This window comes from Crotalus tigris, unplaced genomic scaffold (genome assembly GCF_016545835.1).
Source record: "Crotalus tigris isolate CLP2741 ecotype Arizona unplaced genomic scaffold, ASM1654583v1 scf7180000017833.3397121, whole genome shotgun sequence".
NCBI classification, from domain to species: Eukaryota; Metazoa; Chordata; class Lepidosauria; order Squamata; family Viperidae; genus Crotalus; species Crotalus tigris.
The window spans coordinates 2,385,542-2,404,697 of record NW_024096661.1 but is presented as its reverse complement, the minus strand read 5'-3'; the positions used below and the strand labels follow the sequence as shown (position 1 = coordinate 2,404,697).

The 19,156-nt window shown below is 36.8% G+C and overlaps 1 protein-coding gene across 7 annotated transcripts in view; it reads left to right on the top strand.

Annotated features, from left to right (window-relative positions):
• Nucleotides 1-19,156, top strand: part of BACH2 (BTB domain and CNC homolog 2) — a 195,773-nt gene that overhangs the window by 90,686 nt on the left and 85,931 nt on the right. Inside the window, exon 1 of one of the 7 annotated variants that reach the window (XM_039343136.1) lies at nucleotides 6,771-6,911. The exons of the other annotated variants lie outside the window; for them this stretch is intronic. The gene's annotated coding sequence lies outside the window, so the exon portion shown is untranslated. Of the gene's footprint in view, nucleotides 1-6,770; nucleotides 6,912-19,156 lie in introns of those variants that run through there. 7 annotated transcript variants of the gene reach the window in all.

Below are 19,156 nucleotides of genomic sequence, written 5' to 3'. Positions count from 1 at the left end.
TTTCCTTCATCTGATTGTAGCCAATGAGCATGAGTGTTTAGAGAGTCATCTTGTTTTGGCAATGAGCCAATCAGATCACAGTAGGATTCAGTTATTGATATCATGTATTGAAGCTGAGAGGAGGACGTTTGTCAGTGTGTTATGTGATCACTATCAAGTTGGTTGGGGTTTTTTGTGTTCTTTCATTTAGTGAGCTTGTAAAACGTAATAAAATTAAAGCAATGGTGCAAAGAGTTGACTGCTTGCCCAGAAAGCAATGTAAAATAATATTATTAAGTGAACAAGGCTACAGTTATAAAGGAATTAGAAGAAAAATTGGTGGAAACTTAACCAAAGGTGGCATTTCTAAGTTTTTGAAGAGGTATAAGGAGACACAGTCACTACAAAACCACACTGGTAAAGGCAGGAAAAGGTGCACAACAGCAAGTGATGATAGAAGAATTGAGAGACTGTGCCTATGTGACAGAAGGAAATCATCTGGGTGTATACAAGATGAAATCGTGCAATGCAATGTGAAGTTGAGTGCAAAGACTGTTTGGCGCAGACTGCAGGAATTTGGCCTAAAATCTAGAATTCCACGAAAAAAGCTACTTTTATCTCTCAGAGGTTGAAAAGACTAAACTGGGCTAAAACCCATGTTACCTGGACAGAGGAACAATGGGACAGTGTTATTTGGAGTGATGAGACCAAGATCTCATCACTCCAATGGCATAAAATACGTAAGGAGAAGAATCGGAGAAGATTTGCATCCTGATTGCATTACATGTACCGTGAAACACCCAATCAGTGTTATGATCTGGGGTTGTATGACATCAAAAGGTGTGGGCAGAATTTGTGTGAAATATAAATGGCCAAAAATACATTAATGAAATACTTGAGCCCAAACTGAAACCTTCCGCACATGATTTTTCCCAAGACAATGAAGGAGAAACTTCCTGATAGTTAGAACAATTAACCAATGGAACAACCTGCCTCCAGAAGCGGTGAATGCTCCAACACTGGAAGTTTTTAAGAAGAGACTGAGCAGGGGGTTGGACTTGATGACCTCCAAGGTCCCTTCCAACTTTATTATTATTATTATTATTATTAATAATAATAATAATAATAATAATAATAATAATAATAATAATAATAATAATATTTCAACAGGATTCAGCTCCATGTCATGTTGTTGCTGTGTGCAAAAAAGTGGTTTCAAGATAATCATATTCCACTGCTGGAATGGCCTGGGAATAGCCCAGACCTTAACCCAATTGAAAAATCTATGGAGCCGGCTAAAGAAACTTGTTCGTCAGAAGCGACCCAGCAATAAAACCCAGTTAATAGAAGCAACCATTCAATCTTGGTTTCACATTGTAACAGCTGCAGAACTAAAGGACTTGGTTCACTCCATGGGAAGACATTGTAAGGCTGTAATTCATGCTAAAGGTTACCCAACTAAGTATTAACTGACATGGTGATACTTTTTGTATATCTCATTTTTTCTATGGTGATAATTTTTGTATATCTCATTTTTTCTATATGTTTCACTTTTCTTTTTTATAACTGCTATTCTAATAGCAAATCCTTCATAAACATTATTGCATTACATTCTTGATTAAATTATCTTTCCATTGATATATAATTTTATAGTACTACTCCAAAAAAAGTGCTGCTATTAGCCATCAAACCTCAAATGTACACTTTTCCCAAAAGGTTTCCACAATTTTGGCCACTACTGTATCACACTATCCAGTCTGGTAATCAGTACTTTATGCAATACTTGTTAAGTGCTTTGCTCAAGTCAAGCTATATTATATCTGCTTCATTTCCACTATCTATTAAAACCGTTACCTGATGAAACATGAGATAAAATTAGAGATTTGTTCTTTACAAATCCATATTGATTATTAATAATTGTGATATTATTTTTAAGGGGCTTAAAAATCAGTCCTTTTGTGATCTTCTCTAGATCAGGTATTAGGGTCAGAATAATTATACATTTGCAATTATTAAATTTTTTTATTGAAAATTGTAATAACATAGTAAAAGACACTGCAAACTAAAGTCAGAAGGGGAGAATAAAAAGTGCAGAGAAAGAAAGAAAAAAGAAAATGAGAAAAGACTATTTAAAGAAGTGACTTCTAATCTTCATCACAAGAAGCGGAAACAAACTTAGTAATTTTTCACTTCGTATAAGATTACATGCAAGTGTCTCTTCTTCCCATAAACCATCACTTATACATGTGCAAATCTATAAATCATTAACCTTTCAGTCCTGATGTGAGCAAAAAGTCCACAAAGATTTCCCAGAGCTTTATAGAAATATATTTTGTTTTAACCTTGGTCAGACAAATCAACTTTGTAGTCCTTTCTTTTGCTTCTTTCTTTGGTCTTTAATTTATTCAGATGTTGTCATAGGATTTTATCTCTCTTCAAATTTTCTTTTTCCCATCTCAAAGGAATCTTCGAGGCTTTAGCAAACCTTTTTGGTAAATCCACTACGGAGTCTTTATCCAGGTCATTCTCCTGGCTTATAATTTGTATTTCCACTTTAACTGTCATTTCTGTTTTATCGTTCACTTATTTAAAAAAAATTCAGTGTTTCAACAATTTCTTTATAGTCTTAACATTTATGCATCAAGTGAGATTTATTTTTGCTCTTTATCCTGTAGATCAGGGGTTCCCAACCGTGGGTACTGGCACTCCCTGGGGGTGCAAGACGATATTCCAGGAGGTGCAAAAACTTGGGTTTTCAAAATTATAGTGTATATGCATAATTTGTTGCCGTTATTTCAAACTTTTGTAAGAGGTGCGAGAATATATCAGAAGCATTCTAGGGGTGCGGGGTAGAGAAAAGGTTGGGAGTAGCTGCTGTAGATCTTCCTAGGTATTTTCTTTCACCGTTCTTCTTTAACATCTTTTGAGGGGAAAAAATCTATTCATACTACAAATGCAGACATTGTTGCTGACATTGTAGCTGCTATTTTCTGACTCCATTCTTCAAAGATCTCCTGAATTATTTCACATATCATATCATTTCTGGAAAATAGGAGTCAGCATTGGAGAATTTTAGTTTTTTATTGAATATTTGCATATAAGAATACCTCTTTGAACCTAGGTGAATACAGGGTTTAGGATTTCTCAGAAATCAACTTTCCTCCCCCCCTATATTTAACTCATTTAATGTTCAGAGTGATAACACATTAAAAATCAATGGGTACATTTAGAAAAAAAAACGAATAGATAAGCGTGTCAATAAGTGTTTGCCAAATCATGTTATGGAATTTTATTAGACTAATTCAAAATCACGACATAATTCAAGATCACGACATAAGCCTAAGACTGAAAATCAGGCTTGTCAAATGCTATATTTTTTCTATCCTGCTCTATGGAGTAGAGAGTTGGTCTCTGACAGAAGGCCACCTGAAGAGACTAGAAGCATTTGAAATGTGGATTTACAGGCAGCTGTTACGTATAAGCTGGATTGACAAGATCAGAAATGAGGAGGTGATAAGCCGCCTGAGAAAGCCAAGGGAAATCATCAAAACAAAAACCGAAAATTAGAACATTTCAGACATGTGATGCAACACCCAGAAAAATACGGCATATTCCATTTAATCCTCCAGGGAAAGATTGAAGGCAAACGAGGTCCAGGCAGAAGAAGAACATCATGGCTTCAAGATCTAAGGGACTGGTTTGGACAAAACTCAGCAGCACTTTTTTGTGCGGCTGGTGATAAAAACAGGATCGCCAATATGATCACCAACATCCGATAACGGATACGGCACAAGAAGAAGAATTCAAAATTGCAAAATAGGATCTTAGATTTCAATCTATTCTCCTCAGAATTTCTTCATCAGACAAATTATAAGCCTTTCCACTCAGTGCTTTTCTCTCACTTGTTCTATGTCATGAACCTGCTTTTAGCTACCCATGGGAATGAGTTGCAGACATGCAAATGACTGTCAGATCTAGTGCTGATTTTAGCTTGTACTTTGATTTTTCTCAAAGGCTGATAGTATGAAGAAACCAGCCACCTGCCTGCTGAACTGCTTGCAAGCCATCTGGGACTCCTTTAACCACCCACGATCCTCACTTAACAGCAGCCACAGGGAGTATCAGGACTGCTGTTACTAAGTGATGCAGTCGCATGATGCCATACTTTATCGCTGCATCACTTAGTGACAGAAAATCAGTTCCAGTTATCATCATTAAAAGAGGCCTACTGGTAACACTTTCTGATGTGCTAATTTTCAACCTGCAAAGAGTTTTCCTAGCCATTTGTAATGGGAAAGACCTGGGGAACCGGATAAAAAGATATTGCCCAGGGAACAGTCTGATAAAACAGGACATATAGCCCATAGCTGGATAGTGCATAGATTAGGAGGCTCAGAAGGGACCCTTCCTAGTTTCTCAGGCTATAAAGGAGAAAGCAGATTTATACTTTCAGACTTGCAAGATTCTGCTAATGTAGCCTTACAAGAAAGATGAGGCCAAATGTGCATTAAAAAGAAAAAAAGAAATACAAAGAAATTACTTCCAACATTCTTTTACAACAGATATAAATTTAATTTGACCTTAGTCTAAGATTACAATGTAACTTTCATTTCTTTCTATTATTTACTAGTTTTCTAATCATCAAACCCATAAAACATAATTTCATTTTTTTATTTCCTATCTCTGAGCTGAAAAGGCTTCTTGGATGAGAAGCGAAACATCTTCAAAGAAAAACAAAGTCCAGCTGCCTCTTGAAAAAGCACCTTTGAGACAATCTTGATGTTAGTCTAATGTTAATCATAGTGTTAATCTCTGGTCATCTGTGTGTTGATTGCTGATGAGTGTTCTGGTCTTTTTGTTCCCTTTTTTGGCTTGTTGATTGTCTCTTTTGAATGGTATGTAGGTGTTGTTTATGTTTATGTGCCTGTTAATGACTAATTTGTCAGAGTGCCAGACTTTCAGGAATTATCTAGCATTTTTGGTTTGTTTTGGTTTAGGATGGTTACAGTTTTCCAGTTGAAACTAAGTTTGTCCATGTATTGTGAAATTAAGGAGTTTTTGTCATGTCTTCTGACTGTTAGTTGGTGTTCATGGATGCACTCTACTAATTTACTGCCTATTTGTCCTATGTATGCAAGATCTTCAAACAGAGACTAGATAGAGGTCTCTCAATTATGGTGCATTGAATCTTATCCTGAGCTGGATAGATTGTATTACAGAATTTCCAAAAGCACTTATACCTCAAGGTTCTATTATTCCTTTTAAGTAAAGGGATAGTAATTCTTTTAGCTAAATTCCCACCTGATGTACTGTGTTTCCCTGAAAATAAGAACTATCCCGAAAATAAACCCTAGCTTGAGTTTTATGCTTGTGCCTAATATAAGCCCTACCCACAAAATAAGCCCTAGTTAAGGCCCTGACCACTCTGTCCCACCATCTGGTTGCACAAGGTGGAGTGAGGCACATGCATAAAAATTAAGCTAGGACAGGGATGGAGCTCAGGACTACCGCAAACAGGCTTCCCACACCCCGACATCTGCCTTGCCTCATGGCGGTGGCTCCAACATCCCCATCCAAAAGGAGCCCGCATCACCACCGCTGGTCCACTTCTGCGGCCACTCACACACCTCTGCCGGTGAAACGGAGGCCGGGGTGTGATGCACATGTCATCCCGGAGCTCCACTCTGGGCTGCAAAGGCCTTTCCTAAACGCCTCTGTCAGCAAAACAGAGGCCAGGGTGTGACACGTGCATCATCCTGGAGTTCCGTTCTGGGTTGCTGAGGCCTTTCCTGAAGATCTCTACTGGCAGAACAGAGGCCGGGACATGACACACGCATCATTCCAGAGCTCTGTTCTGGGTTGCAGAGGCCTTTCCTGAAGTCCTCTGCTGGCAAAACAGAGGCCAGGGGTAACGCGCATAAATGGCAGCAGAGGAAGTGGGCCGGCGGTGGCCATGTGGGCTCCTTCTGAATGGGGCTGTAGCAAGACGTCCCCCCAAAATAAGATCTAATTCCTCTTTTGGAGGCAAAAAAAAAAATATAAAACCAGGTCTTCTTTTCAGGGAAACATGGTAAATACTGAAAGGCAGCCTGTATTCATCAGAATAATAAGGAGTGGAGCAGGGACAGGCTGTTAATGGTAACTTGTTTCTCCCTGACTTCTGAACCTCCTGTACTTCTTTAGCTTCCCCACAGCTGCTGTTTACCTTATTTTAGAAAACTAGAGCTATTAGCTGCATTCAAACAAAGAATGTAAGATTAATTTGAGCCATGTAACATGACAAACTATAAGTCTTTGGTTTTCATAGTTCATTTTCCCGGGTAAATCAGCCTGAAAAAGTACTGGTGATTGGATAATTACGCAGTATGTATAAATATTAACATGGGCGTAAAATAAAACCCAACAATCTCAAGATGCATGTATTCTTAACACATCTATGTAAATAATGTCATGGTGAGAAACTTTCTTAAGATGATTTGTCTGCTCTTCACAAAATTGGGGGGGGGAGAGTGGCCAGTTAAAAGGTTAAGCTTTCAGCTGTGGTATAAACAAAGGCGAAAAACCTCCACGGAAGTTTTGTAGAATTTTGCAAATCGAGAGAGATGAGCTCAGTTGTGAGTGCAGTTGAGCTTGTGGGGAATCTTTTGTTAGTAATTTCACGTTAGTTTTTTTCCCATCCATGAAGAGTTAAGATGTCAGTGAAAAATTTTCTGGCTTTTCACATGCAGAATGAACTAGGCTGCATCAGAGGAAATGCTTCCTGTATGGGTAGTCCAACTTGTCTGGGAAGCTCTGTGGTGTACCTTAATGAATATTTCATTTTCTTATCAGGGAAATATTTTCTTCTGTAGAGCATTGCAAAAAAGAAAACCCACTCAGAATCATTTTTTAAGAATGTACTTATCTAATTTAAATAGCTGCTATTCTCACAGGTAAGCAACTCTAGGCATCAAACAACATAATTAATCAAATGCTTGTTTCTTTGTGCTTTTTGCTCCTCCATCTTTGGAAAATGTGTGTGTTGGATAGAAGAAAGAAATACAGGAGTTTCAGGTTGTCACCTAACATTTTTAGATGCTGACTTTAGAATTTAGTATGTTGTCAGTGAAAAGGTACATCATAGGTGTATTTGTATTAATTAAATATCCATACCATCATATAAATTGTTGGCAATGTGCTTTTGGATAGGGTGTGTGTATGGGGGGGGGGGAGAGACAGAGAGACTCAGAATTTTGTTTGATGTTGGGAAGATCCCAGGAAAAGATATGTGGTACAGTAGCAATGAAAGCAGTACTGGTGGACTTCTGTCAAATGGCAGAGGTGGGAACACATATGACTGTACATAGAATGTTCCTCAATCCTTTAAAAGTTACTGGAGAACATGAAGGCTAAGACCATAACACTGGGAAGATTAGTAAAAGTTTCACATGGCTCTAATGAATGTGCTTGCATCAAAATGGCCCTTTAAAAGTGAGCGTTTACCGAACTTACAATGAATCTGCTCTCAGAAATGTAGGTCAGCCAGTGACCTTGCAATTGAATGAGGCAGCAGTTTAATAGTACAACCGACAGCTCAGCACCAGTAAACCTCACAATCTCCAGGAAACTTGTCATGACAAATGTAAACACGGCATATCCTGTATTTTCCTGACTGACTTTTTTTTCCAATTGCCACAGCAGAAACCACAAACTGTTAGAATGGAGTCCTCTTTCCTTGTTCCTTCATGTCCCCAGAAATGATTTGCAACATTTCTTAATTTGTTGTTGCGATACGTATGTAGTATCTGGCAGAGATTTTGTTAGTTATAGTGACTGTTTCAAAGTAATTCAATTACAGCAAGATTTTGGATGATCGTAGAATGTTTGAATTAATTTCCAGTGTTTTATATGATATGGAGCAGTGGGAAGCTCATGTTTCTGGTTTTATGTACATGTGTGAGAGAATAGAAACCAATTGTGAGCATTGGGCATTTGTCTTGGTGTGAGTTGCACAATTATAAACATGTATTTGCATTTAATTGTTGATCAGCATGAATAAATGTGGTTTGTATTATTAAAATAATGTGTGACAGTTGTTCACACTGGAGAAAATTTGTCATAGAAATTATCTGCCTTGATTTTATCATTCTCTTTCAGACAACTAAAAATGGTAAAAAGAACTTGCAGCAGATTATTTTGTATCCTTCCGAGAACATTTTTTTATATTCCTTCAGTCTGAACAAAAGCCAGAGTGTGATTATTTAAAAACTGATATTATGAATAACCAGAGAAAAGTGTGAACTGAATGTTGTATTGTATCTGGATTGCAGACTCTAACCCTCAAAAGTGCCATCTCCTTCATGCTCTTTTAATTGTAACTGCCAGTTTTGACCTTAAATTGCTCCCTCCCACCACAGCTGGTTCTGACTATGTTTTTGAATTTCAGCAACAGAACAATGCAGTTGTGTAGTTAAAATAACTTTCACGCTGCATGTCTACTGTTAAAAAAAAGAAGAGAATGTGCAGAAATCTAGGAAAATAAGGCCCTGTCTGTTCCATTAATAGTGTCATCCTGATTATAGCCCTAGCTACTTTTCAAGAATTTTCCTTCTAGCACAGAGATTCTATTTCAATCCAGTCTGGTACGTTTGGTAGCTGATAACACAGGCATCTCGTATTCCCAACTAGATAGAACAAAGAGCACAAAGTGTGCTTTTCCATCTAAGGATACATGTGATGTATCTGCTTTCCTAATCTTTCTGTTGTAGAGTTATCAGAAAATGAGTACAGATGTCATCTTGTGTCATTAAGATATATAAAGTGTAGTAAGTTTCCATTGGAATGGTGTCATATGTTGCTTCCGCCTGATTCTGATAACCTTTTCTGGGTGAGTCTGTTTGGGTTAGTTTACTGTGTCAGCCTAAGTCAATTTAAATGGTTGTTAGGAAAACAAAATGAGAAGAAGATAATCATACTATGCCCAAGTTTGTTGGAGATTTGCAAGTAACTGTTCCTTAACATGTTTAAAGAACTCCAGGCTGGGGTTGATTGTATGCAATATTTTAGTGTACCTTTTTCTAAACCACACTGACAGAATCGTTATATTTGGGCTCAATAGGGAAAGCTTCAGGGAAGTGATAATTGTTCTTTAAACAACAGTACTTTTTTAGCCCAAAGAGACAAGTTCTGTCTGGATAAAAATTAGCATGCAGGTATTTTAAGAAGCTTCAGCAATCAAGAAAAATGATACTACAATAAATACAAAGAAGTAACAAACAGAGTACATGAAGGATAACTATCATGCACGCAGAGATAAGTACCTGTCCTTATTTTAATATACTTACAAATATCAGATGTGAAAGATACAGACTCCTTTGAACTGATACAATTTCTTTTTCTTGCATTTGATTTTCTTTGCATTCCTAAATGGGTCTCTTTTGTTTTGCTTGTTATGTATTGCAAACAGAAATTGTACTTCTCAGCCAAGTTGGAGAATTATAATTTTCATTCCAATAACCATTGGGCCTCCCTTTTGCAGATAGAGTAGTCCTTGTTTTTCCATTCTTTACTAAACTACTCTGATAATGAGCAACAAAAACCCATAATTGTAGGATTTCTGGCTTTGTCCTACTTTATTTATTTGTATCCTGTTTTGTGTGCCTAATAGCGCCACATTAAAAATGATGAAATTTAGAAATCTTCCAAAATATTTACCTAGTTTAAAACTGCTTTTTTAAATAACTACCTAACAGAATATCCAGTGTGTTGTATACTGTAGCTAAAAAAAATTACAAAAATGAGAGTATTTGATGCACAAAGTAATAACTAATTGTTATATATTCAAGGGGTACCGTATATGCCGGCGTATTAGGCGACCCAGCGTATAAGACGACCCCCGTCTTTATAGCCGGGCCGCATTCCTAGAACGTCGTCTTATACACCGGAAACTACCAGTATTTCCGGAGTATAAGACGACTCGGCGTATAAGACGACCCCCGTCTTTGGCGCCGATTTCAGCGCTCGCGGAAGTCGTCTTATACGCCGGCATTTACGGTATATTTTATTCATATTATTCATTATAAATATTTGTATTGCTTAATGCAGGAGTCCACAACCCCTGGGCTGCGGTCTGTTTAAAACTGGGCAGCGTGAGCGGTGGACCTTTGCGCTGGCGCTCAAAACTCCACTCACAGGAGTGGAGAGTGCTTGTGCTCACATGTGAAGCTCCACCCGCATGAGCATAAGTACTCGCTGCTCTCCACTTGCACACAAAGCTCCATTCACATGAGTGGAGGGCATGTGCCCACTGCTCACACCAATGGAGCTGCGTGTGGTGTACCTGCCACTTGTGCACCTTGGCTGGGCTGCCAAGATGGCAAGGTTGAGGACCGCTGGATTAATGTATTGTATGCAGACATTTGTATTTCATATACTTAGTTACGGGTTCTGGACATACATTTAGCATTGAGTGTTTCTTAGTACAATAGGTAGTTGTTTGATCTACTGCAAACCTTATAAGGCATCTTACACCACAACAGGTTTTTTTTTCATTCAATACAATACAGGTACTCACCAACCTTTGTGGTATAACCAAAAATTTGTCTTAGTCACAATTGGAGCAACTGCCTCATAAATTTGTATTATTATTGATTAGCAGTATCTAAAGAGAGCATTTTGATAGGGAATGTCAAGGAATAGAAAACTACTTTGCAAAAATGCTGGCTACCCTTGAAAATATTAGAGGTGACTTTCAGAAACATTTGGCATAAAGTCAGTCTTAAGTAACCCAGGGAATGCCTCTATTGTCTATTGAGTTTGGTGGCAGCTTTCAGGAATCCCAGTTCTAGATATATTGTATGGCCTGCTTCCATTTTAATTGGTAATTGTACAGATTTAAGCTCTGACCTCTACCATTGAACTGTAACCTTTTCCCAATGGGGAACTTAAATTGCAAGCAATAAATTATAGCACAGAGAAGACAGAGGGCATAATGTAATGTAAAAGGGCCCAGCACATATGCAAAAATTCCATATTCATTTGCCAAGAGAAAATGTTTTCCCCAAACCCTGGAAAGCCACTGCCAGTCAAACTCTTGGTATTAAGTCAAGAATTAATGTTTGTATTGCCTTCATTTACTTGTTTTTGATTGGCCCGAGGATGCTCCATTAGTTATTAGTGATATTCTCCCAGCCTAATGACTCATAGAGGGTGACTCATTTGGTACTGCAGTTTTTCTTCCTTTCATAAGAAGAAAAAGGAAACGGCTTGCCTATAACAATAGATTGTTATTGACAGGGATTAAATGTTTTCATTTACTTTTAAATTTATTTGTTTGCTTGTTTTTCTTATTTATGTAACCACCAATCTCATATATTTGAGTCTGGGTTTATAACAAATAGTTATAAACAATATAAAATAGGAGAGCAATACAATTTAAAACAACAAAAAATATATAAAAACATTAAAACTAACAACATTAATAAGTTAGATAGTGTCAGGTGTGAAGAATTAGGACTACACATTAAGTTCCAGTTAAGATTTATTGCTCACCTAGTAAACAAATGTTCAGCACTAAATTGACATTAAATAAGAATCAACAGAATTCAAGAGGAGTTGGACTTGGATCATATGCAACGAGTCTAGACTGAATCCTTTCTTGATGCTGCCCCCAGGCTCTGTGTCATGGTTCCGATAGATGAGACCAGTAGAAATAAGAACTCTGAGGCAATTGCTTTCCTCAGAGAACACTTTTAATGGCTACATAATATCAGCACGAACACAGGTGAAACCAAGACTGAAGGTTCCTCCCCCAAAAGGTTACAAAGTAAAAGTTAAACTCCCCACCTCTTTGGTGTGTCATAAATCACAATCCCAAATTAATACCTTTGGCGGGCTCTCTAACGGTAGCTCCAGCCTGGCAAATACTTAGGCTGCTTGACTTTGGTTCCCACAAGAAAGTTATTGTTTTGACTAAACTACAAGAATGCATTTCCCCCCCTCCCATTGCAGTGGCAAACAAAAAACAAAGAAACATGGCTGCATTCAGAGCGTTTGAAGGTTTGACACTCTGCCTTTTCTCCTACATCTAGTCACAAACATTAATAACAATCAATGCAGTTAGGGCACAGCCTCTGCCATATTTTTGGGTCCCTATACCGATTGGCAAAATCACATTTTCAGAGCCTTGCAAAAGGCCAGCAGGGTTGGGATCAGTCTGATCATTGGCAGAGGGGGAGGGGACAATATTCCACATGGCAAGTACCACAGCAGAAAAGGCTATCTTCCTGGGCCCTACAAAGCAATACTCCTTGGCTGACAGGATCTGGAGCATATCCCTCCAGTTGGACCTGGTACTGTTGAGAGGAAGTGGTCCTTCAAATAACCAATCCCCAAAAGGGGCTTTATAAGTCATTACCAGAACTTTGAATGGAACCCAGAAGCAAACTGGCAACTAATTCAGTTTACAGAGAAGGAGCATAACATTTTTTAAAAAAAGGTTGCTACATACCAGTCCAGACTCTCAGGTAACATTCAGAAGTTTCTTACAATCATGGTTTTTCTCCTCAGGATTCAGTATAGTTGCCTCTTGTATGGAAGGCATGCCTGAGACAATTAAACATGTTAAATGTGACATGGATATCCAAATTTTAGCAAATATTGCACTTTTACAGTTTAAAAATTAGTTATGGACAATATTAACCTATTATTTTATGTTAGTTAATTAAATCCTTGATATTACTCAAGTCACTACTTCCTTTCCATTTATGTGAAAACAGAAAGCTGAGATGAAAACTACTGTTTCTTTTCCACAGCCATTTTTCCAGTTCAGTACATTGCCTTGGGTTTAATCTCATGCACTCCTTACTTCTGCAAAACTTTGCTGGACTACTTTCTTCCAATTGCAACCAGATGAAGCCACATTTCTCTTTCTAGTTGATCTACTGCTCCTGCCCCTCCCCCAATTTTAACTACTAAAGATATTCCATTACAACATTAATGTAGACTGCCCCATGAAGAAACCTGTAATCTGCATTTACATTGGCCTGCTACTTAGGTCTTATGCCCAGATAAATAACTCCATATTACTGTACGGAACATAAGGCGGCTTGTGTATTGGTATTTAAAATTTGATTAAATTCATGCATCCAACACAGTGAGTTTCCAATTTTTCGCCTCTGGGGAGCTTTTCCATCAAGATATGATGCATTGACTTTTTCTGCATAATGCAGAACATTTTATGAAATAATTCTAGAATAAATATTTGGGATGTATGTCAGACTTGCATGCCTTTATTTTTTTCTGAGTGTGCACTGAGAATGTGCATCAAATGTGCACCAAATTATCCTTGCAGCTGCTTATTTCTGGGCATAAGAACTAAGTAGGAGATTACAGGAGAAGACACAAACACACACACACACACACACACACACACACAGAAATTCAAAACAAAAATAACCCAACCTTACTTTACTTTTCAATCATGACTAGACTGATCGTATATTGTACTGGAAAATACTAGATATTTAAACCATTCACAGCTTCACGTGGAGATTGGTAGATATTTTCAAGGTTCCCCTTGTTAAGAAAATTTCAGAAAGAAAGTTAGTAACATTTTATGAGAATGTGTGGGATGTTGGTTGACTTTTCCTAGAAGTCAGAGTTAGTTTGTAAAACTAGTGCCTAGGCATTTCATTTATTTATCTATATTGTTTTATTTATACAATATTATTTATCAAATATTTGTTTATAAAACATTTTACGTATGTTTATACATTATAGTTCACTGTGTTAGAGTAGCCAAGAAATTCTATCCATATGGTAAGTCAAGCAGACTTGGAAATATCTGCAAAAATATAAGAAATAGTTACATATAGGTTTTTAAAACAACAGCAAAAGAAAAAGTGTACATAAAATCACTAGATGATTCAACTGACTGACTCAGTGATAATTATTAGTTGGAAAAAGTAATTGATGACTCAGATACTTAATGCTGTGGCAGCTTTTGTATTTCAGTTTCATGTTAGCTTCTTTTTAGGAATAGTTTTTAGTTGATAAAGTTAAATTTAATTTGCAGATCTCTATTCAGTCAGAACAGCACCAATAGCTTAGCCATAAACAAGTCAGTTTGCTATTATAATTAGTCTAACAAAAGGACATCACAATTAAGCATGTATCTTTCCCTTTATAGTTTAACTGAAAAAATAAAATTTGCATTTCTCTGTCACACTACAAAAGAAACATGTGAGTCAAAAACATATGAGTCAAAAATGTACCACTTCCGTATCTTAATTATTCCGTTTTCAGGAATATATCTAAAATGGAATGTCAACTCAAAATGCAAAATACTTTGCTGAATCGCAGAGAAAATCAAAATTACAGGTAATTTTATTTAATTAATAGTCTAAAACTCATCTGGGACTTCAAAATCATTTGTGAGAAAAAATATTCTATCCACAACATTTGAAGTAAGTTGTCACTGACTTGTGCCTCTAATTTTTGGAGCGGAAAACAAATTCCTAATGAATGAATATGTAGTGATATGTAATTCAGTCATGGCATTGTATGGAATTTGTTGTAAATGTTACCAAAGGCCAGATATTGTTACCCTTAATACAATTTTTGTTTTCAAAAATACGTTTTGTATTCATTTTATTGAAGTCAGTGATTGAGGGTCAAGCCAAACCTTCTTCAGTCATGGTGTAAACTTCAGAGAGGGGGTGACATGTGCCCCTTCCTCCAGGCTGAGCCTCCATTATTGGTTGGGCTGCTAAGCCAGCTTTATCATCAAACCTCTAAAGCAGTGGTAGTGAACCTATGGCACATGTGCCAGAGGCAGCACAGAGAGCCCTCTCTTTGGGCTCACATGCTGTCGTCCCAGTCCCACCTCCCCCTACGGCCTCCTCCTCACTAGCAGCCCCCCCCCAGAGGAGAGTTGCCCCTGGACGCAGCTCACGTGGAGCAGCGCAGCCAAGGACATAGAAGCTGGGCAGCAGAGACAAGACTCTGCCCTCATGCCCCGTTGCACACAGTTGATGCTATGGGGTGTGGGCGGAGGGCATGGCCACCATGGCGCTGCAGGACCACCTGGGTGATTTGTTGCGGTGGGCTGTGGAGGTGATAGGTGGCCCTGCGGGCAAGGGAAGGGGTGGTTTTTGGGCACTCGGTGTCTAAAAGGTTCGCCATCACTGCTCTAAAGCATCAATTACATCAGTAGGGTTGACATACACCCTGGGTTCCATAGTTCCATAGAACTATAAAGATGACTGAAATTCCATTTCTGTTGTTTTATATTTTCACCAGCTACATGAAAAGTCTTTTGAATGCTCCTTATTTAGGTGCAGCAACTGCGCCCCCCCCCCCAAATAGGCACGTCTCCAACAAAGTATTTGGAATCTTCAGTATAGGTAATTCTGGACTTACAACCACAACTGAGTCCAAAATTTCTGTTGCTAAGTGAAATATTTATTAAGTGAATTTTGCCCCATTTTACAATCTTTCGTGTCACAGTTGTTAAGAGAATCACTGCAGTTGATAAGTTAGTAACATGGTTGTTAAGTGAATCTGGCTTTCCCATTGACTTTGCTTGTAAGATTTCAAAAGATGATCATATGACCCTTGAGACTGCAACCGTCATAAATATGAGTCAGTTGCCAAGTATCCAGATTTTGAACACATGACCATGGAGATGCTACAACTATTGTAAGTGTGAAAAACAGTCATGTCACTTTTTTCAATGTTGTTGTAACTTTGGTCACTAAATTAACTTTTGTAAATTCTATCTATACAATAGTTTATCTCTGCTACTGAGAGTTTTCTGCTTAAAGTCAAATTTTGATTTTCAGTATATTTAACTTGGGGAAGTCTGCTTCATCAGCACTGGAATAATTTCAAAATCATGCAGAGCAACTAGGAATAGTGTTTGCATAACCAAAGTAGCACATCTGTGAAACAAGTTGATGTCATCCATAACAGCTAAACATTAGGTCTAAATATATGCTTTGAAAATGATTCTGAAGAAGTGTTGTGAGTCTCTCACGAGTGCAGCATCTCTCTGCTACTATTTAAATTAGCTTTTACACAAAATTGGAGGGAAAAAAAAAATCTGGCCACTTTAAGGTTTCGATTCATCATATTTTTAAAGAGCTCATTTTAAAGAAAAATAGAAACAAAGATATTTGTAGAGCATAAATATCCCCTTAAGCCAAATGTATGAAACTCCCTTAAAATATGTGAAAACTATCCTAAAAAGAGTGTTTCTAAAATGAAACAGGCAGATGACATCCAATAGTTCTAGAAATTTGTCATTAAAAGTTCCCCACCTCTTCATAGCAATAAATAATGGTTCCTTATCAAATCAGGTTATCCCACATAAAGATATAGTAAGGGCAATCAATGTCCCATGAATACACTGTGAAAGCCATTGACTAAGAAACATTCTACGTCACCTAAAGATTTTGGGACAAGAGTGAATATCAAAAGTTCAGCCAAGTTTCTACAAATCCCTTCTCTAACCAGAGAGCTTTCCAGTTTAGTGGGCTACGATCCCTAGCATTTCCAGTCAGTATCACCATTGCTGAAAAACTTGAGGGATGAAATCCAAATATCTGGATGGTGTCCTGACCAGGAATGGTAATTCCAGGCGATCCAAGTAGAAGCTCAGCACATGGCCTGCTTGCATCAATCTGTCAAGTTGTACAACTTGGGTAAAAGGTTTTGGTTACTCTTTTGTTTCAGAAAAGGAACTTTTCTATTTATCAAATGGATCACTTATTTTCAATATTGTATGGTTCTCCTGTGAGAAGTTATACAAAAACACGATATATTAGTGCAATCTTGTTCTGTTATATTAGTATTTTATATTCTCCTGCTTAAAATTTGCATTGTGAAGGTTTTATTATATATCAGTATATAGAAGAGAGGGAGGCCTGTATGAATTAATGAACACAATCCATTTTAATGTTTTCAATTAGAACAATAATTATATTGTTCCCATTGAGCTGTTATTGTATACCAAAATACTGTATATAAATCCATTGCCAAACAGTGGGAAAAATTTACTGCATTAATATCGAAATAGAAATGTTAGGAAAGTGAAGGACATTAAAAACATCTTTGCATGTTAACACAAATCTGTTGATAACCAGTATGTCACATGTACAACAGGATATTACAGGTACACTATATTTTTGTGAATCATTACTTAGCAGCTAATCCTGTTGTTTTTGAGGCAACCATATTTTTATGACTGAAGTAAGCCATTTTTTCTTTAAGTACCTTGAAGGGATTATTGTACATTATTTGGTTTTAAACTTAATTCAACAGGTAGAGTTACAGTTCTTTGAAAGGGTAACTTAAAAGTTCAGATGATGAAATATAAAAGGGTAATTATTTCTGACATTCAGGTTAATTCTCAGATAATACCTCCGGTTAAATATGGCAGGATTCCACAAAATGACAATAGCATAGCTATGCTTAAACTACAGTTGTTGAAGCTCTTTACATGACTGGTAAGTTATTCTGTTTTTTCTGCAAGATTTAACGCTTCTTTGTCAGTTGGCATTGAACAAAGAAATACTATGTACCAGGCATGGAGCTGTTACCATAAAACTGATAGAAACTAAATTATTAGGTCTTAGCAAGTTCCTGTTAAGTATATTCTGTTACTAAAGCATTTTTACTTCTTTAGAAAGCCCGTGTGAGAATTCCTTTAAATAAATGTGGAGATACATAACGGTTTGCTATGAACATGCCTTTATCCACTGCTCTCAATATTAAATGGAATAATAAAACCCCTGTGACATGCTGTACTGTATTATGCAGAGAAAATTATTTCAGAGAGAAATTTCTCTATTAAACTCTGAAAGGAACGGAACATAGGTAATATTTCCTTTACTTTGTACTGTCGAAATTAGTATGTTTGGTATGAGATGATCATTAGTTAGCAATTGTATAATAAATTGTACTTTGCTGCTCATCTAAGTATGAGCATCTGCTTTAGTTCAGATACAGCCTACTAAAATTTGTTCTTAAAGTTTTGAAGAACTTTGGGAGCTGCAGGACTAGTTCTGTAGGCTAGTTTTAATACCTAATTTCTATAGGGGAAAAGCTTTAAAGTCTTGGTGGGAAAAAAAGATTTTTTTAATCCTTAAACTTGTTCAGTGGAACTCAGGAAACAATTAACTACATGTAGATAAAGTGATGGAGTCCTTAGTGCTCTTTGAGCTTCATTGTAGACATTTAAGCTTGTAGACATTTCATTATCCAATGGGTAACATCAATAATTGTGAATGTGGAGTTTGCTCCCTGTTTATATACAGTAGCTTGCCCTGCCATTGTTGGTGGATATTAAGTAGGACATTAAGTAGTTCCTTCAGAAGGGCATTGATTAGGGTAAAAAAATAAGTAGGACATTAAGTAGTTCCTTAAGAGGGGCATTGATTAGGGTAAAAAAATTAGCATTCAACCATTTTGTTTTCTTTCATATAACAAATTTTTATTGGTTTTCCAGTTTTACATTTAAGTATTTAGAAAGCAGTGTGGTGATTGGGTAGTCAATAATACAATAACAAAATCTTTGGTACATATCTCAGGTTACATCATCAAAAAATTCCTTCTCTATTTCCCTTAACATTTGCTATATCATATTTAAGCTAGTAAATTTGTAATTATAACAAGCTCAGTTAAAACATTTATCAATATATTTATGCTTATCCATGTCCTGTATTTAAATTTCACCTAATTTTTAATTACAGTATTCCAATTTAACCTTTAATATCCATAGTATTTAAATTTTGGGTAACCCAACTTTCCTTTATTTTACTACATAAAAGTTATAATATCTAAAATGCACTATTACTTACTTAAATATACTCCGTTAGTAAGTGGTGATGTACTAGGAGGAGAAATAGAAAATGTCTATAAAATAAAATAAATATATATTTAAGTAACCATTTTGTTTTCTAAGTGATCTTTTGAGAACCAGATGAAATTGGGAAACTGGCAGGAACCAAGGCAATGTCTATTGGCACAAAAGTGCCAATGGGTATAGAACAACATATTTCTGTTTTAACCTAAAATATAAATTTTAAATTATCAATTTATATGTATTTTATTACAAATAGGATAGCCAGGGAGACTCACTAATGAAAGCATTGTATATTGTATAAAGCTCTGAGGAAAACTAACAAGCAAAGTCAGT